Source organism: Eptatretus burgeri, chromosome 2 (genome assembly GCF_056783735.1).
Source record: "Eptatretus burgeri isolate ZD-2024b chromosome 2, Ebu_testis_v1, whole genome shotgun sequence".
NCBI lineage: Eukaryota > Metazoa > Chordata > Myxini > Myxiniformes > Myxinidae > Eptatretus > Eptatretus burgeri.
In genome coordinates, this window is record NC_140962.1 from 104,456,801 (window position 1) to 104,484,203 (window position 27,403).

Sequence of the window (27,403 nt, forward strand, 5' to 3'; positions counted from 1 at the left end):
AAGTTCCCACCTGACATCGTTGGATTGCCCGAGGTGGGGTGAACATCAACGAGCCTCACCCTCAACGAGATGCAAATGAGATGCAGCTGATTTCCACAAAATATGATGTTTTTCCCCAGCTACAAAAATAAATAAAGTGCAATAGCTGGTGCATTTGGGTTTGAAATCTAAATTGTTTTCCATTAAACCCTGCGTCTCAGATGCCTATTGATGCAGCTGCCAGAAAACAATGAATGGAATTTCCTGAATTGTATGTTTTAAATGAGGCATTTTTGCCCTGACAGATTTAATCAAAAGACAACATATTGTACTTCACAAACATTCTGCTATATTCACTATAAATAGAAGCACCCACTTCCTCTGGGAGCGTTCAGGGGGTTATATTATATTATCATTATTTAATAATGCAATTCAAAATATCTTTCGCTGCATAAATAAAAACACCACACTGCACTGGAAAACGTGGGGACAAGAATACTGCAGTGTAAAGGTTGAAGACTTGTAATACCCTCATCCACCCGGAGTGACACCATCATGATACATATTTACATGGAGAATTTGCATTCCTCCCCACCCCAATGACCACTGGCAAAGATTAAAAAAGCCCTATGCACAACTTGGGGTCATGCTGAACCTATGTAGAAAGTCTGTATGTAATCAGCACAGAACTGTAGGAGAGCAATGCAACAACAAAAAAAACACACACGCAAACCTTGCCGTAAGGATTTCCTCGAGGTCATCTTCAATCTGCTTTGAAGTCAGCTAACATCACCTTCATCAACTATCCCTGCTGCTTATATATGACGTGAGCAAATCATCACTTCCACCACTGTGAAGCTCAGTGCTGGATACTTTGGTTTGAACCTCCGCTCAAAATGAGTGAAATTAAACATTTTGAATATTTTTAATCATTCGCACTCAGATTTCAACATCACTGTAATGCAGATGATGAAGTTGTTTAAACTTTCTTTACAAAATAAGAATATTTTCAATACCAGCTACCACCAGGTGACACTATATGATACACATTAACATAGGGAGAATTGGGGCCTTCTCCACACCCTGAACCCTCTCCGCCCGATATGCTACGCAGACAAACAAGATATGGGGTACCATCGGGCAACGTGCAAAATTTGGTTGGATTTGGTTGAATATTTTATTAGTTTCTGAAGCATATATAAACAAATATACAAACTTACTTTTATAGAATGGATAACCTTCCAGTCATGCAGTTATTTCCAGACAAGATACAACAAAATCCAGACAAGATGAGACAGTACACTACAATCTAATTAAAAGCAAACTGCACATAATAAAATTATATCGTGCACCAGGGTTTGAACACACCTCTCATAAAGCACCCCCACCCCCAATTCATATATATATATATATATATATATATATATATATATATATATATATATATATATATATGAAAAAATACAATGGTAAAAAGAAATATGTGTATGTGTATCTGTGTATGTACGTGTGTATGTGTGTGTATGTGTGTGTATGTGTGTGTATGTGTGTAATTATGTGAGTGTGCGTGTGTCCTCCAAAACTATAAAACATAGCAGCCTGAAACTTTGCTTGCATACCAAGAAAACTCCAAGGAAGTGCATGACTGAAAATTGAGTGTTTGGGTAAATTAAAACACAACTTTTGAAGATAATTAATGGCCTTATTTAATTATATCCTTCATCTGGCACATCATCAGTTACCACTCTCAAGGCGTATCCTGGATTATTTCCCTGGGTTCTGAAGCCGCCATGTTTTTTGGCTGCCTCAACCATGCCTCGACTTGGAACAGGCCACAACAATTTCTTAATAAAAGTCCCCCCCCCCCCCACATTGCTGTCATATTATCGAATGCCAGTTCATCACAGCTACGAATCGCTGGGTACATCGCATGCATATATATATATATATATATATATATATATATATATATATATAAACACTAAAACTCTCATCTTGTATGTGTGTATGTATGTTCTCGAAATGCAGCCAAAACGGTACACGATAGCGCAAAAATTTTCGGCCCACCTTACTCGCCATTCTCCTGCGGTGTGGTTTCAAGTTTCGTTCAAATCAGGCAACGAAGTAATTATTTAAAATCAATTCCCGATTCAGTCAACTACTATTCAGGAGAATTCAATCAATGCAAACAACCTCAGCGGTATAGTTCGCTGGAGCCATCTTTATTTATTTTGAAATTTTTTTTTATTAACCGCTGTTACAACGGGAACCCAACGGGTTCATGGGTCTAGTAAGTTCTATAGTTCTCAAATTAGGAGATTGGCATGATCTCATTCATTATATGATGCAATTTTCCATGATCTACTCTGACGGACTAATTCAAGTATATAATCGAAATATTATTTCGGCTTTGAGGATCGTATGTCGTTCTGACTAAATAAGTGTTGAAATCTGGAGTGAAATCTGATAATTTAAAGAAATAACGAGTCATAACTAAGCCGATATACCCATTAACTTTCAGCAAGCAAGGCTCAGTTCCATTCTCCTCCATATTTTCACAAGAAAATGTGAAATTTCCAAAGCATTAAACTTATCTTTTGCTACTGTTTGGAGAATTATGTTGAGTGAACAAAAGATTGAGGATTGTGCCAAAATTAACCACCTTCATTGAGCTATATGATTTAATGCATTCTCTGCTTGACATCGTGTCCTGTCTCCCAGACACCAGAAGGACTGCTCATCCATAATATTTGCCAGATCTGTGTCTATATTTTCAGAGGTTGTATGAGATGCTCTACAGGGAATCAAAGCAAATCTAGTGAAAAATAGACGTTTTAAAATAAAGTTATAACGTTTACACGGATCGCGAACCGATGTACCACATGACACGTGCACAGCCAATCAGGCATCATGGTGGATTATCTGCAATGTATTTCACGGGCAATGAGACTTTGTGATGTCTCAAGGGTTGTTCTCCATTAAAAAGCAGCTCTTTTGAGCATAAAGTCATTCTTTGAACGAACTCATTTAATTTATTTAACTGCTGCGGGTGTGGTGAAGACCGGCTTTAAAGTTGAAGGAATCTTTTATGGAATGCAGCCACAGCCTGACCAGCCGTTCCTCATCAACCATTTAATTGGAGTGCTTGCTTGAGTGCTTAAGCCACTTGCCGAGCACCCTACAGTCGAGGGCCGTACTGGGTTACATCATTCTGAGCGAATCGTTCACTCACTGTGGACAGGGTGATGAAGTCAACAAAAATATCACTTGGAAGTCTTCACCAGACAAATCCAGAGTGCTCAAAAATAATCTGGTGCAATGCCTGAAGGTGGCTTCAAAGCAGTTGCTGTAGTTGGATAAGACATTGGATGGAAAAAGAAAAATTCCAATGCATATCAGTTCTTTGCCTTCATTGAGAGTTGGAGTACATTACACATTTCATTATTGATAAGGACCAACCAACAAACAAAGAGGAACATGGCACAGGCTGCCAATGATGGCTGAATGGAGAGAGATCAGCTGCCAAAAGGAGTCAAGTGACACAGAAAGAGCATCGTTGCAAATCGTGGTAAAGCAGATGGATGGATTAAGGGATAAAGCAAGTTTGATGAAGCAGATGAGGAAGATGAAATGAAAGTGTGATGGTTAAGTTGGTAAATGAAGGAAATAAAAAGATGGAAATATCAATTGGTAGAGTAAAGCTTTGTGGTAGAAAGGGGAGGAGGGAAAATTAATCAATACAGCAGTCAAAGCAGAAGGAAGAGCAACAATATTTTTACAAAGTCAGATTTGAATGAGGGAGGCTGTGGAAATGCACTGAAAAGCCAGCAATTTTTCAATGAGCAAAGGATGCATTCTGGGCTATTTCAATCAGAAATTTGTGTTGAAAGACAGCAGAATAGCACTTATTGCATTTAAATTATAAACAGAGTTGGAAGCAAGCATTAATACTTCCGAAGCAGTAACACCTCGAGTTGAAAGTTCTAAGGAATTCTAAGAAACATTCAAATTCTGCATTTATTAAACCGGCATAACTACAAAGATATTTTTCTTCTCGAAAGAGGATTTTGTGTCATGGTTGCTTTGGGGCCCAAGATGGTTGCTACGGATTGATGGGAATTTGGGTGTTATAATAGTAAGAAACGTGCTCTCCGAGTTTGTGAGGTCGGCGGTTGGATTCCGACCTCAACCTAGTCATACTAAAGACTAAATGCTGAGTGTCAGCAAGAAAGCGGCGTGCAACATTTTTAAAGGACAGAAAATGAAGAAACCACGTACGTCAACAACTATATGTAGGAGGGAATTTCTCCTCAATTGCTCCATTTGGTGTAGAGACAAAAGTGGTCATAAAGATGATGTTGCTGGTTCCCAGAGGGCCCTGGGGAGTTGTCACTTCCCACAAACTCAGTGGATATGATTGTCTGAAGAAAATTTTTTTTGCTTCAGACAATGGATATGATTGTGTGAAGCCATGGTGTGTGTGTGTGTGTGTGTGTGTGTGTGTGTGTGTGTGTGTGTGTGTGTGTGTGTGTGTGTGTATGTGTGTATGTGTGTGTGTGTGTGTGTACGTACACATGTCCAGGCATGTCTGGCTACCTGTGTGTGGTTACTTGTGTGTCCAGGTGTGTCTGGCTACCTCCATCTCTGAGCATGCTCTGCTGCTCTTGTTCACCTTCTCTCTGTTCTATTCACCTTCTCATTTTCTCAAGGTCATCTGTCATCTGCTTGGAAATCAGCAAACATTACCTCTCTGCATACAAAAGGTGCAAAAGCTGATCCCTGCAACTACAGACCAATCAGCCTTCTCCAAATAATCAGCAAGGTTATGGAATCAATCGCTTCTGACATCAAATCCTTCCTCTTCTCCAATGGCTTGATTTCCGACCATCAATTTGGATTAGACCAGTTCACTCAACCGTGGACATGCTACGTCTGCTTTCCCAACAATGGATGGAGGTCCTAAATGCCAAACATGAGATCAAAGCCATCTCCCCAGACATAACGCGAGCTTTCAAAATGGTCTGGCATCCCGCACTGCTCACCAAAGTCTCTTCTTATGGTATCCAAGGCAATGTCCACTTTTGGCTTGTGGACTTCATTGCCTGTCACAGTCAACACGTGGCTCTCAATGGAATTCTTTCATTTCCTCTTCCTGTCCAGGCTGGAGTTCCTCAAGGCACTGTTCTTGGCCTTGTGCTTTTTCAGTTTTTTTTATCAGCGATCTCTCATATTTCCTGGAAACTCATCTTTATCTCTTTACTATTGACGCCATCCTCTCTCTCATCCCTCTGATCGGCAGGCAGCAGCCTCTTCACTCTCTGCAGACCTGGATAAAATCAAAAGCTGGTCAAACACTTGGAATATGTCTTTCAATCCTGACAAATCTCACACCCTCATCATGTCACTCCGAAAGGACCGTCTGTACCCCCACCCCACTCTCGCCCATCTACTTTGTCAACAATCCCCTTGAAGAAGTCCTTTCATTCAAGCTTGTGGGTCTCACTATCTGTCACGATCATTTGTGGGAAAGCCACATCTCCAAGCTGGCTTTCAAAGCCAGTCGCCGACTGGGCATCCTACGTCGTGCAAAGTCCTTCGTTGGCACACCTGAGCTTCTAACAATTTACAAAGCTTTCATCCGCAGTATGATCGAGTGCTGCTTCCCCCTCTGAGGTGGTTCTCCTCCATAACACCCAGCTCGACTTCACGCTGTGGAAACCAAGGCTTTTAGGGTCATTGGTATCTCCCATGATGAAGCTGAATATTTGGGTTTCTCACTCTCACCGGAGGCAGGTCGGTGGTCTTTGCGTCTTCTACCGTCTCCTCTCTGGCCATGCCTCCCCTCCCCCCCCCCCCAACGCTCTGCCTGTGATCTGTCCCGACTATATTTATTCAGGGTGCTCAAGGTCTGCCAAAAAACCCCTTCTGGTGAAACTGCCAAAATCAAGAATCACTGCTAACCTTCACTCTTTCATTCCTCTTTTCTCTACACCTTTGGAACAAACTACCACACTCTCTTCAATCCCACAACTCCCTCCAGGTCTTCAAAGCAGCTGTTCACCACCATCTCATATCTTCCCTCATCCAAAATCTTGATCTTTACTACCCCTGATAATCCACCTCCTTCAAATTCCGTTTTCTTTCCTGAAAGTCCCTGTGGTACCAACATGTTTACCTCACGTACCCCACCCCATTCCACAGATATCCTATTATCTTTGTTCCCCACCATTTTGTGCTTCCCTTTCCCACCCCTCGTCTCTTGCCTTGTTATACGTTTCTGTGTATAAGCTCATACACGAGCCTCGAATTGGTATAAAAAACAGCAATAAAAAAAGGTTTGTCTGCACACCTGCACCTCTATGCATGTGTGTCCAGGTGCATTTGGTCAATGTGTACATGCGTGCATGTGTGCCTGGCCACCTGCGTCTTTGTGCGTGCGTGTCCAGGTGCACTGGTCACCTGCGTCTCTGTGCGTGTGTGTGCCTGTCCCCGCCTCCCTCCGTGTGCCTGTCCCCGCCTCCCTCCGTGTGCCTGTCCCCGCCTCCCTCTGTGTGCCTGTCCCCGCCTCCCTCCGTGTGCCTGTCCCCGCCTCCCCCCCGTGTGCCAGTCCCAGCCTCCCTCCGTGTGCCCATCCCCGCCTCCCTTCGTGTGCCTGTCCCCGCCTACATCCATCTGTATGTAAGGCGGGATTAGATACCTGTTTGGAGAGAAGAGTAGATATTGACAGAACTAAATGTGCTGCTGCCAGTCAAAAAGTGAAGGTTTAAAAGGGACATGTATGTGACATCTGTCAGAGATGCTACAGAAAACAGAAAGACATTGTAAGATATGTGCCAAACAACTCTGATACCTGTTCGAGTGATGCTAAAGCCAACACCTTCAACCTTTGTCTGCCTAAAGACAGAAGGGTGTCTGTCTGTCTTCCCTTTCCACAGGAATGGCCTTCTTTCAAGGTTCAAGGTATGTGTGCTTGTGTAGCTCTGTGTGATGTGCATTGCACCTTTTCCATGAGCCTCAGACCATGTAAAATTTAAACAAAGTTCAAATCATAATCGCTGCAGCTGATCACAGATGTGTATGTGTTTTTAACCACATAAATAGATTAAAAACTTGATAAAAAGGCCATCATTCAAATCATTTCAACAAGCATAAATGTTGTCAGGCATGCCACATCTCAGATATTCATCTAACACTGAAACTGTTGGGTTATATCAGATTAGGGTCAGGGTTATCAGTGTCAGTGAAATAAAACTAAAGTCTACCATAACCTGTACAACCACGTCAACACTGCTCGAGCTCCAGCAGTGATGCAACTCCACAAAGTGCAGTAACAACACAAAAAACAAATGCTCTACACACAATTAGAAACTACCCATTATGTAATTTTACATTGAACTTCGATAAGGAGTACTCCACACTAAACTCGTTCTGCCAAACAGGAACAAACAAACAAACAAAAAACAACCACCACGTCTGCGAATTATGGTTGAAAATAAACAACAAAACGGATTTGTCAAATGATTTGAACAACAATGAAAAGAGTAATATCATCAGAAAGCATATCAGACACAAAAGGTTGTGAAAAGTTTTAGAATGGAGGAATCACTCAAAAGAAAAAAAACAAAACCCAAAAACCAAATATACTTTGCCCTGAAGGACTTGTGCAAATAAAGCAGTGAAAGCACGGCACAGGCAAGAGGTCTCCCATTTGAAACTTTGGAGATTTTTGTTTTTCCTTTTATGAGCTTCCAAGTCCAACAGCACAAATCATTCATAAAGACAATTGTGGACAATGTACAAATGGCTACATTTGGCTTTGAATGTGGGGTCACAGCATGAAGGAACACACTGAGAGGGAAACATCAAACAAAACTCAAAGCTTTCAATGACAATGGTAGCAAGGAGGCGTTTAGGCAGGCAGGTAGCATGTTTAATTGTGAGCAGGTATGCCAGACATTCTGTGCCGGAATCCACAGATCAGCAGATAACACTTTTGATATTTAACCAAAACAAAACCATAACCCGATCCATATTCTTTTTGAGGACTTTCAACTCGGTTTAGTCACACAATTATAAAAAGCTATACGTCATTAAAGTTTTCTTCATTATTTATCAAACGACACTGTACACATAAATGGATTGCAGAAGCAAGTGAATGTTCTTACAGTTCAACAGGCCTACGAGAAACCCAATCTTATCGAAAATAGTCAGCAGGACTAACGCAATTGCAGGAGCTTTGCAGCTGCTATGGTTCGTCAGATGCATCTCAAGTGATTGTAGGAAAGCTCAAAAAAAACATGTGCACCTATTGCCTTCCTCTAAGCTCCAATAATGCATGAGGCATGTGGAATAAATGATGGAGAAGAAATCCAAAAGGCTGATCGAGGATCTCAAAGTGAGCCAGTAAGTCTTGCAAGTGGAAATACAAACGAAGGCCCTAGAAGATGTACCTTCCTCCGAACGGATTGTTGTAAAGTGCTATTGATGGGCACAGCAGTTGGCGCCACAGGCACTCACCTTTAAGAATAATTAGCAAGCACAACTTCAAATGACACGCGTTTTCTGGAGCACTGTAAATCCAAGAGAGTATGACATACGGGCGGGTTGTACGCGTGCCACGGCCTCATCGGATGAGCGAGCAATTGAGCATGGCCCGGGGTGGCTTGAAGAGTCAGAGCTGATTTTGAGCTCCCCTAGTGCTGCTATTTATAGATGCCGTTCACATGGAGCCCAGCCAAAGAGTGGGAGGCCTCATGCGGTGGCACACCTTCTGCCTGGAGCAGCTTCACCAGCGGGCCTCATCTCTCGGGTCCTCTAATCACATCCATCAATCATCTTCCATTGTTCGTATGACGTTATAAATCCTTACAGAAGGCTTTTTCTTTTTGATGCACATATTCAACTGTCAATACAAATCAATGAAGCTATGCACCTAATCACCCAAATCAAAATGCAAACCAAAAGGGTGTTTGAGTGAATGGGAAACCAGGAGGAGGAGGTAAGGCAAGTACAACTGTAAGTTACAAAAATATCACCAATGAATAGAGGCAACCTTTATCTCATTTATCAAACAGGAGCAGAAATGTAATGAATGGATTTCATACCAACAAATCCTGCACGTGATAAATTAAATTAATGACGAAGAAAAACAGTGAACATAATGGATGGAGGAAGCACTGAAATAAAGTGGGTAGGCTTGCCACTGACTCTCAAATGCAAGGTGTAGCATAGCTGTAAATTTTAGAGGATAGGGCACCAGAAAAGCGATTCTTAGCATTATATGGCTTGCTTTATTCACCGACTCATCAATCCTATATAAACAGTAACATGCTAATGGGAGCCATAAATCTTAAACTGTGACATGATCGAGTTATAATAGCTTGCAATGCATTGTAGCACGCATGTGGATAGCAAGATACAAAGGGCTACCATGACATATTTCATCCAAGTCAGAACTACCCAACAAATCCCAATGATTTGGCAAGCAGAGAGTTGCCAAATCATGACAAAGACTGGAATGGCACTCAGTTGAGCACATGCCTCCACCAAGCTGAACAGTGTACATTTTGTATCCCACTCAAAGGCCAGCTCTGGATCCGGACCTGGACCAAAATTGAATCGGCTTACTCTCGCCACATAACCAACTCATCCACCCAGTTTTGTTATAATCCGTCCACAATGTTTTGATATATCGTGAGCTGCAGTGCCTTCAGAAAAGTATTCATACCCCTCGATTTTTGTCACAGTTTGTTGTGTTACAGCCTGAATTTTAAATGGAATAAATTAAAAAAAAAAATTGTCACCGATGTACACAAAATACCCCATAATGAAAAAGTAAAAACATATTTTTAGAAATTAAATATAAGAAGCTGAAATGTCTTGCAGTAATACACTCCCCCCCCCCCCCCCCCCGAGTCAATACTTTGTAGAAGCACCTTGGGCAGTGATTACACCTTCGAGTGTTCTTGGTATGTCTGTATCAGCTTTGCACATCTTGATTTGGGGATTTTCTCCCATTCTTCCTTGCAGATTTGCTCAAGTTCTGTCAACTTGGATGGGAAGTGCCGGTGAACAGCAATCATGAAGTCTTTCCACATTTCCATTGCCACTTTCCATTGCAAGAATGCAATGGGATTCAAATCCGAGCTTTGGTTGAGCCACTAAAGGACTTTCACGTTCTTGTTTGGAAGCCATTACAGTGTTGCTTTGGCTGTATGCTTGAGGGTCATTGGCCCATTGGAACCCAAATCTTCACTGCAGTCTCAGGTCTTTCACACTCTGAAGCAGGTTCTCCTCAAGGATTTGCCTGTATTTTGCTCCATTCATTGTTCCCTCGATCTTTAAAAGTCTCCCAGTCCCTGCCACTGTAAAGCATCCCCACAGCACGATGCTGCCATCACCATGCTTCATGGTAGGAATGGTGTAAGATGGGTGATGAGCTATGCTTGCTTTCCACCAGATGTAGCATTTTACATTCAGGCCAAAGAGTTCAATTTTCATCATCAGACCACAGAATCTTTGGCCTCATGCTCTCAGTCTTTCATGTTCCTGTTTGCAAACTCCAGGCATGCTGGCATGTGCCTTCTTAGGAGTGGCTTGTGTCTGGACACTCTCCCACAAAGCCTAGATTCGTGAAGTACTGCATATATTGTCTTTCCAGCAGGTTCTCCCATCTCAGCCCAGGAACTCTGTAGTTCTGTCGAGTGGTCAATGGGTTCTTGGTTACCTCCCTGACCAAGGTCGTTGCTCAGTTTGGATGGCCAGCTCTAGAAAGAGTGGATCGTTTCATATTCTTTCCATTTCCTAATGATGGAGATCACTGTGCTCTTGGAAACTTTCAACCCTCTAGAAATTGTTTTACACCCTTTCCCAGATCTATGCCGCCTCACAATTGTATTGCAGAGTTCTACAGACAGTTCCTTGGACTTCATGGGAGAGTTTCTTCTCTGATGCACTGTCAACTGTGGGACCTTTTTAAAAAGATGTATTTCTTTATAAAAAATGTCCAATCAATTGAATTGGCTCCAAGTAGACTCCAATCAAGTTGTAGAGACATCTCAAGGATGATCAAAGGAAACTGGATGCACCTGAGCTCAATTTGGAGTGTCATAGCAAAGGCGTTACACACTTTTTGACGAAAGACCATTCAACTTTTCACTTTAAATTAATTTGTAAGGAATTATAAAAACATGTTTACATTTTGTCATTATAGGGTATTTTGTATCGATTAGTGACATTATTTTTTTAATCTGGTCAATTTTACATTCAGGCTGGAACACAACAAAATGTGACAAAAGTCAAGAGGTGTGAATACCTTCTGAAGGCACTGTATGTATTGTTTTGGCCCAATGATGGTTTGGTCTCAATGAAGAAGAATCACTTCAAAAATCTGGATCTTCACCAAAATCTAACCAATTCATCCTTTTCACACATGAAAACCTGTCCACCAAGTGTTGGCCGAATCGTCCATAACTTTTGCAGATATCCTGTTTGAAGACAAGCAGACAGATCCATAACAGAGGTAAGAAAAACTGATTGTTTAATTGATGTTATAACCTTGAATACTGACTTAAATCTGATTGCTTTGCGTCGCTCTGCACTTCCTATATGAGAGATTGAGTACGATTGGTCAATTATCGACAACCATCCTGATACAATGAAATGTCTTGTGACTGGGGGGGTTCATTTTTTCACGCAAAATCGCCACAAAATACTGGGAAATACTATCAATATGCTGAAATAATACATCTTACTAAGATGATGATTGTTCTAATTCCTGTGTAGCATTTCATCTGTTGATGAAAATAATATATGTCTTGTTTGTTCATTTATTTTTTTAGCTCGCCTGTTCGAAGAACAGAGAACTATAGCGATACCCCCGGCGTGAGCGTGAAAATGTTAAAGTTTTTGGTGCAAGTTATTTCCTTTCTAATGTTTTTATCTACCACACTATTTTTTACTGATTACAATATACAAATACATATATTGCTTTAAAATTATTTGGATCAGACTTCACTGCAATGCTTTATAAAAAAATATTATTAGATGAGTCTTTTAAAAACGATAAATGTATAAACAGGCAAGCATTGGGTGGCTTTGACACCAACTCTCTGGTAGTCCATGCAGTGGACGAAACAGTAACATGACATAAAAACCTATCTTCTGACGGAAAAAAACTATGGATGAATTTAGCATGATATACAGGAAATTGCATCCAAGACAAACTAGAAAGCAAACATTTCCTGGGGGAGCATGCCCCCAGACTCCCCTAGATTTTTCGGGCACTTCATGACCTCGCTGGACACATTGTACATTCTCACTCTTTTTCATAATTTGGAGTTGACAGGTCGTCTGTGTCTGCTTGTGTCTGCCATGGCCATAACTTTGTGAAGACTGGGATACACCACCCTAGATATGGAGGACCTCTGGGTCGCTCTTGAGAGAACATTCGGCTGTCTCCGTGCCGCAGGCTTGTTTGAGAGAACTGTATGGGGCTATACTACTACAACTACGAGTACAATTATATATATATATATATATATATATATATATATATATATATATATATATATATATATATATATATAAAAACACACACAAAACTGGGAGACTGTTGCACCTTCTGAAACCTGCATATGGAGATAACAATCAACGACACACAGCTCCAAAACACACAAACACAGAGCACCACTTCACCAGGTAATGCAGGAACATCAGTCTGCAGCACCACATCTGCCCGCATACAAATTATACGACCAGCACACACTTCCTACACATCACCCAGTGAACCCACGCAGGAGAGGGAAACACAATCCATCCATCCATTGGGACCATATTCTGTACAGAGCATCGGTGCTGCCGAAACAGTCTCCTGGACAATTGGGTACAATCCTGGAAGGGTCGCCAATCCGACGCAGGCTACTCAAATGGCTCAAACATCCCAGCAAGCTGGTACTCACTTTGCCGACCTTGGAAGGATGACAGGCTGAGTCAACCCCACCTGGTATTAATTCAACAGCTGAGCAGGATTTGAACTCAGGACTCTTGGATCCCAAGCCCACCACCCTAACCATGAAGCCAACACCAACCATAGGGAAGCAATGTAATGTCGAAATTTGCAAATTGAGAAGCACCTGGAGTAGCTGTGAATTTATATAAAACATTTATTTTTCTTTAAAAGCTAGCAGCGCAAATTAATAGACCTAAAATTACGATTAGGTGGGATTGCATCATAATAACTTTGGCATTAAAGCCTCCGCAGCAGGACAAATCGACAGCATTTCCAATCCCAGGGTAATCCAGGTACCATTTACAGTCACAAGTAAAAGAAGCATCCTGATTACAGCGAGACCTTGTAACTACGCTTGACATTGACTGACATCTTTCATTACATCACAGCAAATCAACAAATCACAGAAAAAAGGCAAACAGTGAAGCCACAACCAATTCAAACAATGACAGGCCGAAGCTTAAAATGCTTGTTGAAAATCAGTCAATTTAATAAAACCACTTCCTTTGCCAGAGTGGGGGAAAAAGATTATTTATTAAAATGCATCAAAAGCAAAAAGAAAGAAAGAAACTCATGATGGTTAAAGTGGAACAATCATTATCAGCATCTTGTTGGGATGCTGATAAAGTATGATGTCACATTTCACTTCACCAACAATTAGTTATCAAATTACAAATTCCCATGTCATCATTAAAGTGCAGATGGAAATGAAAATTGTAAAAGTCACAATTTTCACATCCTGGCTCAAGCAGAGATTCAAGTCATTTGCATTGATTAACCTCGACAGCATCCAAGGGCATCATTAGAGTGGTGTATAGCAGGACGAGCATAATGGGTAACGCATTGTTTCGATCAGTGGACCAAATTCTTCAGGAACGTTTTCGGCAAATGCAAAATGTAAACGTCCTCACTGCACCGAAACACCTTCCCAGCCAAATGAGAGTCAGATTGAGGCAAGTGGCATACTCAGGGAGATATATAAATAGCAACCACACACAGTCAACTCTCATTACCTCACTAATAAATGGCAGCAGAGTCTGGTCATGTGGTGAATGACATGGACCAACAAGAAAACATGATCAGTCAAGCAGGAAGATGTTGACTGGCCAGCAAAAGAGGCTCAAGCACAGTGCCACGCACTGCCGGCTTTGTTACACCAAGAGAGACGATACGTTTTGTCCAAACATGACAATCAACCATGAGGTTAACATTAGATATAGCACCTCATTGGTGGGCTATTGAAAGAAGACAGTTGGTTCAGACAAGATACCAACCACTTGTCTATATCTCAAACAAGCCGAAAGGATCAAGTGAATCCATCCATCGGGACCATACTCTGTGCAGAGCGTTGGTGCTGCCTTAGCAGTCTCCTTGGCTATTGGACACATTCCTGGACAGGTCACCACTCCGACACAGGATACTAGCAAGCTCGCACTCATTTTGCCGACCTCGGAAGGATGACAGGCAGAATCAACACCACCTGGTATTAATTCAACAGTCAAGTGGGATTTGAACTCAGGATCCTCGGATACTAAAGCCCACCACCCTCACCATATCAAGTGAATGAACTAATCAAAATCTTATAAATTATTTCTCTAAAAGGATCCCAAATCAAAATCACAGGTATTCAATATACAAGATCAACTTAAATCCTTATAGATATCCAGAGGCAGCTGATCAGGCCAAAAAATGATCAACCACAAAGGGCACAGTGTTTTGTTGTCCCATTTACTTTTCAAAGAGAGCAATTAGAAGAAAAATCTAGGAATAAGGTCATATAGTATGAAGATGATTTTTTTAAATGAACCGGCAGCATTAAAATTATACAGCATGCAACACAATCACAGTGCCCAATGAGGGGAGTGGGGGAGAGGGAAATGGATAAAAATAAATAAATTAACAAATTTAAAGTTTGAAAAATAGAAACAAAACCAAAGAAAAGCTTCCTGTGAGAGTTAAAACTGAACCGATTGATGAGGGTCACGCTAAGAATCTTGTCAAGGTAGAATGGGAAAAGGAGGCAAGTGACCGGTAGCAGTACAAGCAGCAGCGGTATCATGATGTTCTGTACTCACATGACAGGGCACTTTCAACTGCAGTATTCAGAGAGACAATCTGATCAGCAAACCGTCTGGAACCTGGGTAAAGTTACTGGAACATAGGTGCTTACAATGAAGCTATTTATGAAATAATCTTTGGGCACGAGTCTTTGAGAGTGTACGCTTGCATCCTTCAGTGTAAGGTTGAGCCTCGAGGATGCACACACGTGTTTTGAGCACACGTGTTAATCGCCCGCGCGCACTTTTTACTGCATTCCGCATCACAATTACCATTTATGATCCCTCAATGATCATCCAAATGCAGGCCAAAAAACTGGCAGTTAATCATACGTGAAGGTAAAATGCAGGAAGCAAATAATGGTTTGGACAAGACAACAAAACTAGGACATATGTAATGCAGAAAGACAGACAAATAGGAAGGCAAGATGTGGACTTGTGGCACAAAATAAAACTATACCCAGCTAAGGTGCCAAAATAAGAGATTCGAACAAACAAAGGGGAACACAAAATAGGTCTTAAGGCAGGCAGGCACAAGCTGGTTGTGGCTGCAGGATGAATTGGCACAGGATGCAGTGTGGCTTAGAGAGCAATGACAATGAGGGCAGGAGACAAGGTTGATGCTAAGCAGAGAGAAGGGGAGAGAGAGGAGGGGAGAGAGAGGGAGAGACAGGGAGAGAGAGGAAGAGAAGGGTAGAGAGAGGAAGAGAAGGGTAGAGAGAGGAAGAGAAGGGTAGAGAGAGAGGAAGAGAAGGGTAGAGAGAGAGGAAGAGAAGGGTAGAGAGAGAGGAAGAGAGAGGGGGGGAAAGAGAAGGGGGGAGAGAGAGAGAGAAGGGGAGAGAGAGAGAGAAGGGGAGAGAGAGAGAAGGGGAGAGAAGGGTAGAGAGAGAGAGAGAGAGAGAGAGAGAGAGAGAGAGAGAGAGAGAGAGAGAGAGAGAGAGAGAGAGAGAGAGGAAAAGAGAGAGAGAGAGAGAGAGAGAGAGAGAGAGAGAGAGAGAGAGAGAGAGAGAGAGAGAGAGAGAGAGAGAGAGAGAGAGAGAGAGAGAGAGAGAGAGAGAGAGAGAGAGAGAGAGAGAGAGAGAGAGAGAGAGAGAGAGAGAGAGAGAGAGAGAGAGAGAGAGAGAGAGAGAGAGAGAGAGAGAGAGAGAGAGAGAGAGAGAGAGAGAGAGAGAGAGAGAGAGAGAGAGAGAGAGAGAGAGAGAGAGAGGAAAAGAGAGAGAGAGAGAGGAAGAGAGAGAGAGAGAGAGGAAGAGAGAGGAAGAGAGAGGGAGAGAGACACAATGTCTTTAGCTGAGCGACAGACCTAACGCAAACTGATGGTCAGATCAGGCCATTTGTAAAAAGGAAAGACTTGACAATGGCAGCACATAAAGCAGTTGATACGAGAATGTTTTGACGCGGGGCTGTGGATAGGTCAAAAGGCAATACATACAAGGCCAACAAGGGGATAATATTGGGACAGGGAGGGATGGGGTGGGTTTGTTCAACAGTAGTTGGAGGCAAACAGTGCATCAAGACATTCTGCCTTGTCTTGAGCAAAACTTGAGGTGAGCGAGAGGGATGGGAGTGGTGGCATACAACCAGTGACCAAATAAACAAAGCACCATCAGGGCTTGGAAGAAAGCGTAATTAGAGAATGATTAAATGGGATTAAATGATTTAAACACACACACACACACACACACACACACACACACACACACACACACACACACACACACACACACACACACACACACACACACACACACACACACACACACACACACACACACACACACACACCTCTAACCCCCACCCAGCACAGTTCCAGCACCACTGACACCACCAATTAATATCCCCTCAAAGAAGAGGAAAATGCTAATAAAATAACCAGACTGCCATTTTTGATGAATTAAGTGACTCCTTTCAAGCACAGCATATAATAGAACTTGATTAAATATACAGGATGTCCCTTAAAAAATGACATCATTTGAAACTTGAATATCTAAGTAACTGCATGTCTCAGGCAAACTAAATTAAATGGGCTTCATGTTGAACAATAAAAGATTTATTTATCAAAATTTGAACAAGAGATTCAGAGGGATGTAGATTTTATAACCATTTTCTCAAAACTACACAAATGTTCAATATGCGCACCGCCTGTGACACGACACACGTCAAGTCGGTGGTCCAGCTCCTGCCAAACACGCTGTAGCATGTCTTGCGTAACATTCTCCAGCACCTCAGTGATTCTCTGCTCAAGTTCCTCTAGGCTTGTAGGAAGAGGGGGGATATAGACCAGTCCTTTCACATAGCCCCATATAAAAAAAAATCACAAGGTGTCAAGTCAGGTGAACGTGGTGGCCATTTCAACAGCACATTGTCATTATCACTGGCACGCCCAATCCATCTTCCTGGTAGATTCTCATTGAGATAAGAATTAAACATTCAACTTAGTTAGTTTTTACACATTTTGTTAAAATTTGAGATAATTTGAGCAAGAATTAGCTATGTTATTAGACTACGAAATGATGTCATTTTTTAGGGACACCCTGTATTTACAAGGTGAAATGTTTTGCTTTTTTTTTTTTTTTACTACTCTTTAAAGCCCTGTATAAGCCTCTCCCAGAGTGTATCGTGTGTGTGTGGTGTGTGGTGTGTGGTGTGTGGTGTGTGGTGTGTGGTGTGTGGTGTGGAGGAGTGGGTTCCATTAAATATCCTTCGCTTTTCATGTAAATATAACGCTTTTGGAATAGCCGTTACTGTAAAATAAATATGATTTGCAAGCAACACACAGAAAATGAAATAAATAAATAAATAAATAAATAAATAAATAAATAAGACGTGTCAGACTGTCAGCGAGTCCGCACGCAGACCAACTTTAATATAACAACCCCCGGGTGACGTACTGTAACATTGCGCCCACAAGTGGACAAGACAATTCGACAAAGATGTAACGAAAACCGTATTGCATCCAATTTAACCATGTTGATTATATTATTTATTTTTACTTTGGATGTGCATTTTCTCCAAGTTGGAGGTGATTGATCCTGTGTTTATAATTTTAGTCTCTACACCTTGTATCTGGAATCATTTAGGAACAATATTTTTCCTATCTCTGACTTATAAAGGGGGTTTGGTTGGGTGATGGATATCCTTCAAATTCCCAAATAATTTACTCAATGATGATGATGATGATTAGAAATGTGAACCATGACAGACATGATTTTTCATGTCTCCCATGTTACTAATGCAAAACAAAAAGCTATTGTAACGGTGCCTTGTTTCACTTGGTGAGTGAAAGACCACACTGCTTCTCAGATCTACTCCAATCTACATAAACCCTGTGAGGGTCTGCCTTGTTAAATGCATCTGTCCTGTTCCCTCTAACATGATCTTCAGTCACAGCGGACAATTGCTAATAGTCTCTCATTCTCCAAGTTTGTTACACTGGCATAACATTGAACTTTGGATGATTTTTACATTTGAATTATGTGCTCATCATTCGAGCTCCATCATGAATAACCAGCAGTTGATTCTTACACCAACAACTTTGTTGTCAAACTTGTGTTCTGGGGTGCAATAATGCAATGGAAAAAACCCCACGTTATGTCGTGGAGTATGGGTCAAATCATAGCTTGGTACTCAACTCAGCAGGCTGACCTGGGGAGCACACAGTCACATGTCCCCCACAACACACAAGGACAAATGCCAGATAGGTGAAATGTATCCACCAGGTCACCCAAGGCAACATGTATCGAGTGTGTGTGTGTGTGTGTGTGTGTGTGTGTGTGTGTGTGTGTGTGTGTGTGTGTGTGTGTGTGTGTGTGTGTGTGTGTGTGTGTGTGTGTGTGTGTGTGTGTGTGTGTGTGTGTGTGTGTGTGTGTGTGTGTGTGTGTGTGTGTGTGTGTGTTATTTGTGCCAGCAACATGCTTGCCTTTGTGCATCACTGGGTCAAAAATCAAAATATCAGCAAGGTCATGGTTCAAACTGCAGTTAACCTTTTGCAGTAATGGAGTGGTAAGGGAGGACGCATGGTTGAACAGGATGTATACCGAAGCAAACTCTCAGGAAGGAAAAACTGGAAATTTGGTGGAGAGTAGGGGAGGGGGGGGGGTCTGATTTAACGGGGGGTAGAAAAGATAATGGTTTTGTGGAGGGGATGATCTGAGATGGTGGTGAACAGCTGTCTTAAAGACCTGGACAGAAGAGTGAGATTGAAGTTGGCATTAATTTATCTTGGCAGTAAAACTGCATTCTATTGTTTGGTGCTTGCACATAAAGTATTTTCTTTTTGACTTTACAGAAGTGAAGCCCATGGAAGAGCAAAGTAGAACTGATAGTGAGACAAACATCGAAGTAATGAACGAAAAAGGAAAAGAGAAGCAGGAGGATGGCGGAAAACACAAACTAGCAAACAAAATGGTTGAGTTAGGAAAGGTTTATGGAGTAAGAAAGACTATGGGTCAGAATTGGGTCCTAGAGGGAAGAGCGAGACAGAATAGCATCTCAAAGGTATTCCCATAGACAAGAAAAGTGAGGAATAAAGAGTTGAGGTGTGCAGTCACCCTGGATTTTGGAAGTTTAACCAGGAGAAGGACACTGGAATAGATGGTGAGGGTGAAAAGTCAGACCAGAGGAAGAAATATTGGAGAAAAAGGTGGAAGAAAAAGAGTGCACACCTACCTGCCTGCGATGTGAAAGCATGGTTCAAGTTTTTCTTGTTTTTAGGAATATTATGAAGTTTAAAAAAAAAAATTGCCTCAGTGAAATTGTTTATGGTTTCGGGGGGGGGGGGGTGGTGGAGTTACTTTTAAGTTGTGGGGAGTAGTTTTTTTATTAACTTCTCTATTTTGAACACTATTCAATACACAGCGTCACCCAAGCTGTTTGCACACATGTAATCACAATATACGACGATTGATGGTTCAGTAACAGCCGTACCATACTGCAGTAATAAATCCCAGTCACTCTTAACTATATTATCATCGTGTTCGTTAAACTGGTATCCTCAGAAGGCGCAATTCAATTGCACCATTATTGCAATATTCCTTATGATAAGCAGCTTCATGGTGCATGATTTTTTCATGCCGATCAGCAGCGAACTTGTCCCCATATCTTGTGTTCATGAAAGGGTTGATCTTAACAACACCTTGAAAGCGGGTCATGCTGGGTGACTCATGACAGGAATTTTAGTCTATCTGAAGTGCTCCAGTTGCATTTCTTGTAGACCAGCCAGTCCTTCTTCCACTGGACTGTAGTTCTTTGCTATGAAACAATCGTTTTCTTTCATTTCTCCGACTCCGTTTCATTCTGAACACTTGCTGATGTACCGAGGAAGGAATTGGCTTGTTCTTGTTTACAACCGATTCTTGTGACAAAGCGATCCATGTTTGTGGCCTACGTGCCCAATGAATGATGGCCTGTCCTGGTGGTGCCACTCTCATACAAGATTGTTTTTTGCTATGCTATGTGTATTTTTCGTTTTTTCACAAAATCTGGAACAGCAAATGTAAGAAAAAAATAGTATATTCATAGTCACCTCTGCAATTTTTTTTTTTTAAGGATGGGCTTTACTATTGGACCAATAGCTAGCTGCTGGTCATGTGTACACACCTACATGAAAAAAAATAAAAAAAAAATCACACAATAGGGACCAGAGGAGTCATGGGGATGCATCATTGACACGGCAACCAGAACTAGAACCCACACCGGAGCAAAATCCACACATTGTGCAAGAAAAAAGGTGGGGGGTCATTGTTTTTACCACCTCAGGTTTGTGAAAAAAGAAGTCAATTTGAATCTAAAAATTATGTTTTCAAGCAAAAAGGGGTTAAAATTTTAGACTCGATGAAAAAGGGGGTTACTTCAAAAGTACAAAAAAAAAAAAAAAAATAGCCGACACGCATGGCGTTCTCAACATTTTTGTCAGTGATACCACCGGACAGCATCTACAGTAACATGGTTACTGAAAGAACTGAAGGCATAGCAGGCACATGCAAACTTATAAACAATACATTAACATCAACCAACAGAACGCAGAGACTGCTGGTGTGCTCCCAGATGGTCATAGTCATAGGTATGAGGTGTGGAGCACCTAGAGACTAACCAGGGTACAGGAACGAGTCGCACCGCATCGAGAGGACACGTACGCGTGAGCAATGTTTATGATAAACTTATTAAAGACTATTATAGTGCCCAGTAGTAACTTTGTAAGTTAGACATCATAAATTTAACTTAGAATAAAAGTGTAATTTCATAATTGGAATTCAGTGAGATTACAAGATGAGGAGATATTTAATTGTATGGCTTTTACTTGAAAGAATGTAACCTTACAAAGCTATTATTTAGGGCATGGCCAATGTCATCACATTTCTTTGTTTGCCCTCATTTTTTTATTTGGGAGCGAGTTTTCTGCATTTTTCGGTGAATTGCCAGTTTCCCCAATGTATTTTGGACATTGCGTGAGAGCAACAGACATTGCGCTTCAGCCTCATCACAAGAGATTACAACAATTTTAAGAGCTTCAGATTCAACAGAATCTAGGAGAGACAGATGCGATGCTGGAGAGACAGCAGATAGCAGAGACCTGCACTCCATTGAGCTATGGATAAAGGTTTTGTAGACTTTGTAGCTCTGCCTTTCCACGGAAAGAATTGGATTGACAGAAGATGCTCAGTCTGAAGACTGGCTTTGGAAGCCAGCTTTGCTATGTGGTCAGCCAAGAAAAGGTCATCGCTGAAGGTGAGGTCAAGAAATTCAAGAGACTGAACCTCATCCACTGGACGACCAAGGAAATGGATAGTCGGGTTAGTTTGATGATCCTTCCAAAGAGATAGGGTGAGACTGAGATTTTTGAGGATTGAAGGACATGTTCCATATATCAGACAGGTGTCCAATCATTTCCAGATCAGCAGAGATATTTATCTGCTGTCTGCCTAGCAGATAGATGAAGTACTGTATGACAATATGGAGTGAGATACAATGTGGAGTCATCTTCAAGAAGGAAGAGATGGTTTTCCAGAGCATCATAGAGGTCATCAATATCGATAAGGAAACGACACTGGGCTCAAAACACTGCATTCAGGAAAATCGAGCCTCCACTGGGAGAGGGTTCTGGTAATGGAAACACATTGACTGTGTGAATGAAGGAAGTCAGAAATCAAGGAATTAACATGGCCTTCTGTGCCACAAGCAACAAGCTGGATAAGCAAGGCAGGATGCCAGACTGTGTCAAATGCTTACAGATATACGTCCAGGGAGATGATCCGAACCTCCAGTTTGAGATTGATGGCATCAAACCATTGCAGAGAGGGGAGCAGATGTCCAGAGATGAATGACCAGAACATAATCCAAACTGGTGGTCAGAGAACAGACCATTTGAAAACAGAAGACAACATCAGAAGCAACTAGAATGCTACTCGGTAGAGCACATACCTCCGCCAGGCTGAACAGTTTACTTTTTGTATCCCACCGATAGGCCAGATTTGGATCCGGATCTCAAAAATCAAATAGTCTTGTTCTTGTCTGTTGCAGCCATTTGCAGCACTTTTGTACATCCGCCTTGATTTGATCCTGCCACGTTTTGACAAACCTCATTTGAGTCATAGCTTTCTCTGCTGCTGTGAGACAGCAGGGGTTTATTAGCTGTGAGCTGCTCATTCACATTTGCCGTTTCATGGGGCTGCTATGTTAAGTGTTTCTCTCAGCCAATTATCTTGCTTTTTGACCTTCAGCCATTTTGAATCAGGGGCACTCATGAGCGAGTGGATTCGCTTATGTGCCATTTGCAATCTTGTGAATCCGGCCCCTGTGTGAGCCGTATTTTACTGTTGTATATTCGCTACGTCACCCGAAAGAGGTCACGATCTTGGAAGTACATATATTTTGTGTGATGGCAACTTTTTCTGCCCGTCAGATAACTGATTATCAGACGATCGGTGTGGCCTCCATCTCCATCCTAATGCCAGGATGAGGTTTAATGGGCTCCAGTATGTTCTTTACTATACTGAGCTGACGACTTTATTATACCGATACCGAGTTACTTTAGAAGGAAGGTGGCCAAAGGAGGACAGAGACTCCGAGAAAAAAAAATTCTTGTAACCCGATTTGGATCTTCATCAAATTCGAATAGATTCATCCTTGTCATAAACCTAACCTGTCCACCAAGTTTCATCTGAATCCATCCACAACTTTTTGAGATATCCTGTTCATAGACAAATAGATAGGTGTGAAAACATAACCGCCACCCACCTTTGGTGGCAGAGGTAATGATCGATTGCTTGACTTTGCTTGTAATTGGAAGCAAGGTCACCGACCTCCAGTTGGTAGAGTGTTTTTGCACCCTTGTTGTAGATGGGAATGATTTATACCAACATACATTAAGAAGGAAGGTGGCAAAAGGAGAAGGACAGGAAATCGGAAGCAATGATGGATTCCAAGACTGCTTGCAATACGGCACTTTCAAAATGATATGATGTATTCAACCCCAGAATGCTCAATGTTCATGCACACAAGCCAAGGAAATGCTGGCATTCAGGGTATCATAAAGTACATTCTCTGTGGTAGATACACATTGTTACTTCCAATGTGGCTCACCAAGCTTCTGAAATAAGCTGAAAATACTTGGAAAAGTACTTGAGAGAAAGGGCTGTGCCTCTGCACAACAAAAGAGTTGGAGAACTTTCTCAGTTTGCCGAATCGGCTGGTGCTCGTACTGCAAACACCTGACCATGTGGACCGGTGCAAGGCCCGAGTGGACGGGCGCTTCGTATACAAACCCCGATGGATCGCTATCAGTGAATGGGGTGTTTATCTGAATTCGGTGATCCTTAACACCGATAGGAAGGCCATATCTAAGGCTGTTAATTGTGCAGGGTAATCTTAAAATTATGATATTTACTATGTTCTCAACAATATTGATATCGACCATGAGAACGCATGCACCGCCAGTGTGTTCTCAGTAGGTCAGTCACAGGTATGAGGTGTAGAGTCCCCAGAGACTAAGGTCCAGAGGTGAGCCACACCACGTCGAAAGGACATCGTACACGTACGCAATGTTTGCGTAAACTTATTAAAGAAGATTACGCGTTGGGATGGGGGAGGCGGAATTGTGAGGACTGTTATAAATTATTCTTTGTTTGGTTCTAGGGCCACAAGAGAAATACAAAATTTTGCATCTATTTGCAAAAAATATAATCGTGTGTGTGTATGTTTGTGTTTTCTTTATATATTCACTGTGGCTGCTTATTGTATTCACAGGAAATGAAAGGAAGTCAGCACTTCTCAGTCCTCATGCACAGATATTTGTCACATTTCCACGAGTCCGATTTTCATTCAGGAATGCAACAATCAGGGTTAACCATTTTGAAATTTCCACTCTTTCGTCGAAATGCTGGAAATTATGTTTAAAAGACGATTTGAATCACACATTTTGCACAAGTAATGGCAGGTTAAGAGTGCCCGTCGAGATGAACCAAATCAATGTAAAAACACACACACACACACACACACACACACACACACACACACACACACACACACACACACACACACACACACACACACACACACACACACACGGTCTCATTTAGCATTCACGTGCCATTTCGAAAGTCACAAATTGAAAGTAACGTCACTAGCCGATGGTTGGTACGGTCAGTTTTCTTTGCCTCCTTACCTATTGCTATTAATCAAAATTTGAAAACTACACAAGCATTACTTTCTCAGTAGACATAATTCAAAAGATGTCAAAAAAAACTAAATTTGGATGAAACCAAACCAAAATAACCCTATTTGTAACCAAAAGGAGAGACTTAAAACTGGTTCATTAACCAGCAACTGAACAAATGAAACAGACCACAAATGAGATTAGAGCAAGTATATAATCTATTTCGTGGGGGGAGGAAGGGAGGGATAAGGCACTGGCTCAAGATACGGGACTTTCAAAATGACTTATTAATGCTCACGTGGCCTTTCATGCATGTGCTGTGTGTTCGTTTTCGGTGACTCCGTTCAAGGAACTGGAGCATTTTCAACCTGCCGTTGCTCGGGTGAAATCTGTAAGTCAAATAATCTTTTGAACATGATTACCAGCATTTAAATGAAAGAGTGCAATTCCGAAATGGTGAACCATAATTGTTGCATTTCTGGATGCAAATCGGACTCCAGAAAATACAAGCAAGATACGTGGATGAAAGGTTAGGTGGGTTTCTATTTATAAATTTTTTGAAAGTTGCAAGTCTCACACCCCATTTCTTTTCCTTTTGATGAGAAAACACCACTGATGAAGTTTCAGCCAAATCGACCTCGATGTTTAGGGGTCGCTACCGGACATTGAAATTTCAGAATTTTAAAAAATTCCAATAACCCAAAATAAGAAAAAGAAAATCTACTGAATTGAATAACTTCTGGATAAAAAGTAATACAGGTCATGAATTTACAATCATTAGGCATTTATTTCATCAATTTTCAATTTTCACATCACTGAATACTTGCATAATAATGCATTGAACAATTTCACTATTCGTGCAAAAGTTATTTCTTGCAGGTCTGCATTTTCATTCTTTGCTCTGAAACAACCTGGAGCAAATATTGTTTTTGGTCCTCGTTGGAAGTGAGTATTTCATTGTATTCCGTCATTAGAGCTACTCCACTACTCCACATTTCAATGTCCGGTAGCGACCCCAAAACACAGTTCGATTTGGCTGAAACTTCATCAGTGGTGTTTTCTCATCAAAAGGAAAATAAATGTGGGGCGAGACTTGCAACTTTCAAAATTTTTAAAAATAGAAACCGACCTAATGCAAGGTGTCAAGTTCATACCATTTCCTGTGAATACAAGCGAGCGGCGGAAGATGCAGACGCACATATACACACTTATCCTTTCAGGAATAGATGCAAAGATATTGTACAATTTATCTTGTGACCCCGGAACCTTACAAACAATATATACAGGGCGAGTCAAAAGTCCGGAAACAGAAACCCCAGAAGGATAGGAGAAAGCAAACAAAACAAACAAACTTAACTAGTATAGCCCAAGCCCATTGTCCCCACACCAGGGGGTTGACTCAGCCTGTCATCCTTCCGAGGTCAGCGAATTCCAAGGTCGGATTGCATCGTGCAAGGTTCAAAGTCCATTCACTGGTAATGATCTATCAGGAGTTTGGGTAGCACGTGTCTATCCACTCCGGCCTTGCACTGGCCTACATCGTTTGGAGTTTGCAGTTACTGCTATTTTGGTGAGCTGAGATGGTTCTCAAACTCTCTCCTTGTGCAGAGGCACAGTCTTTTCTTTCAGGTACTTTTCTAAGTATTTTCAGCTTATTTTAGAAGCTTAGCGAGCCATTTTAGGTAAAAATTCTTTTCTCGCACACACTATATACTTTAGGGTGCCTCGAACCCCACTGTTTCTCGGAGTTTCTGTGCATGAGCACCAAGCATTCTGAGGTAGACTACATCATTTTGGAAGTCCTGTATTGCCAATTTGTAAATGACAGACACTTTAAAGCATTCACAAAGAGAAGAACAAGATGGAAAACAGCATTGTTTCAATCAAAACATTTAAGGGACCTGACTTGGCAGTGAGCGAGCTACAAAGAAATCATCAAATCCAGAGCACCACAACACTTTCAGTATTAGCACAGGAACTGAAATAGAACAAAATAGACATCAAACTGTGAAAGTGTTGCATCAAACAGCAGAATTTGACAGATTTAGAACTACAAGGGCACTCGGTGGAGTGCATACCTCCGCCATGTAATGCCTGATCCACGAGACCATATCGGGCCCAATACATTTTTGAAATATCATGCTATAAAATACCATATCGTTTTTGGCTCGATCTCTCAATGGTGAAGGAGGAGAGGAGATTGGGACCATACTCTTTGCAGAGCGTTGGTGCTGCTTAAGCAATCTGATTGGGTATTGGGCACAATCCTGGATGGGTCACCACTCCGACAGTATACCAGCATGCTGGCACTCATTTTTGCCGACCTCGGAAGGATGACAGGTGGAGTTAACCCCACCTAGTATTAATTCAACAGCTGAGCGGGATTTGAACTCAAGACCTTAGGATCCAAAGCCCACCACCCTAACAATTAAGCCAACACCAGGCATAAATGGTGAAGAATCACTTTAAAAATTAAATTATTCTCGTATCCAGATCAGGATCCGGATCTTCACCAAAATCGAATCAATTCTTGTCACACACCTGTGCCTACCGAGTTTCACCCGAATCTGCCCACAACTTTTTGAGACATCGTGCTATATATCGTTTTTAGCCCCATCTCTCAATGGTGAAGAATCACTTAAAAATTTCTAGTAGTCTGATCCGGATCTGGATCTTCACCAAAACCTAACCAGTTCGTCCTCGTCA

General features: G+C 41.6%; 1 protein-coding gene across 5 annotated transcripts in view; it reads right to left on the minus strand.

The window, feature by feature from the left end:
* Positions 1–27,403, minus strand: part of LOC147032721 (plasma membrane calcium-transporting ATPase 2-like) — a 250,392-nt gene that overhangs the window by 152,300 nt on the left and 70,689 nt on the right. Inside the window, exon 1 of one of the 5 annotated variants that reach the window (XM_085870569.1) lies at positions 8,497–8,656. The exons of the other annotated variants lie outside the window; for them this stretch is intronic. The gene's annotated coding sequence lies outside the window, so the exon portion shown is untranslated. Of the gene's footprint in view, positions 1–8,496; positions 8,657–27,403 lie in introns of those variants that run through there. 5 annotated transcript variants of the gene reach the window in all.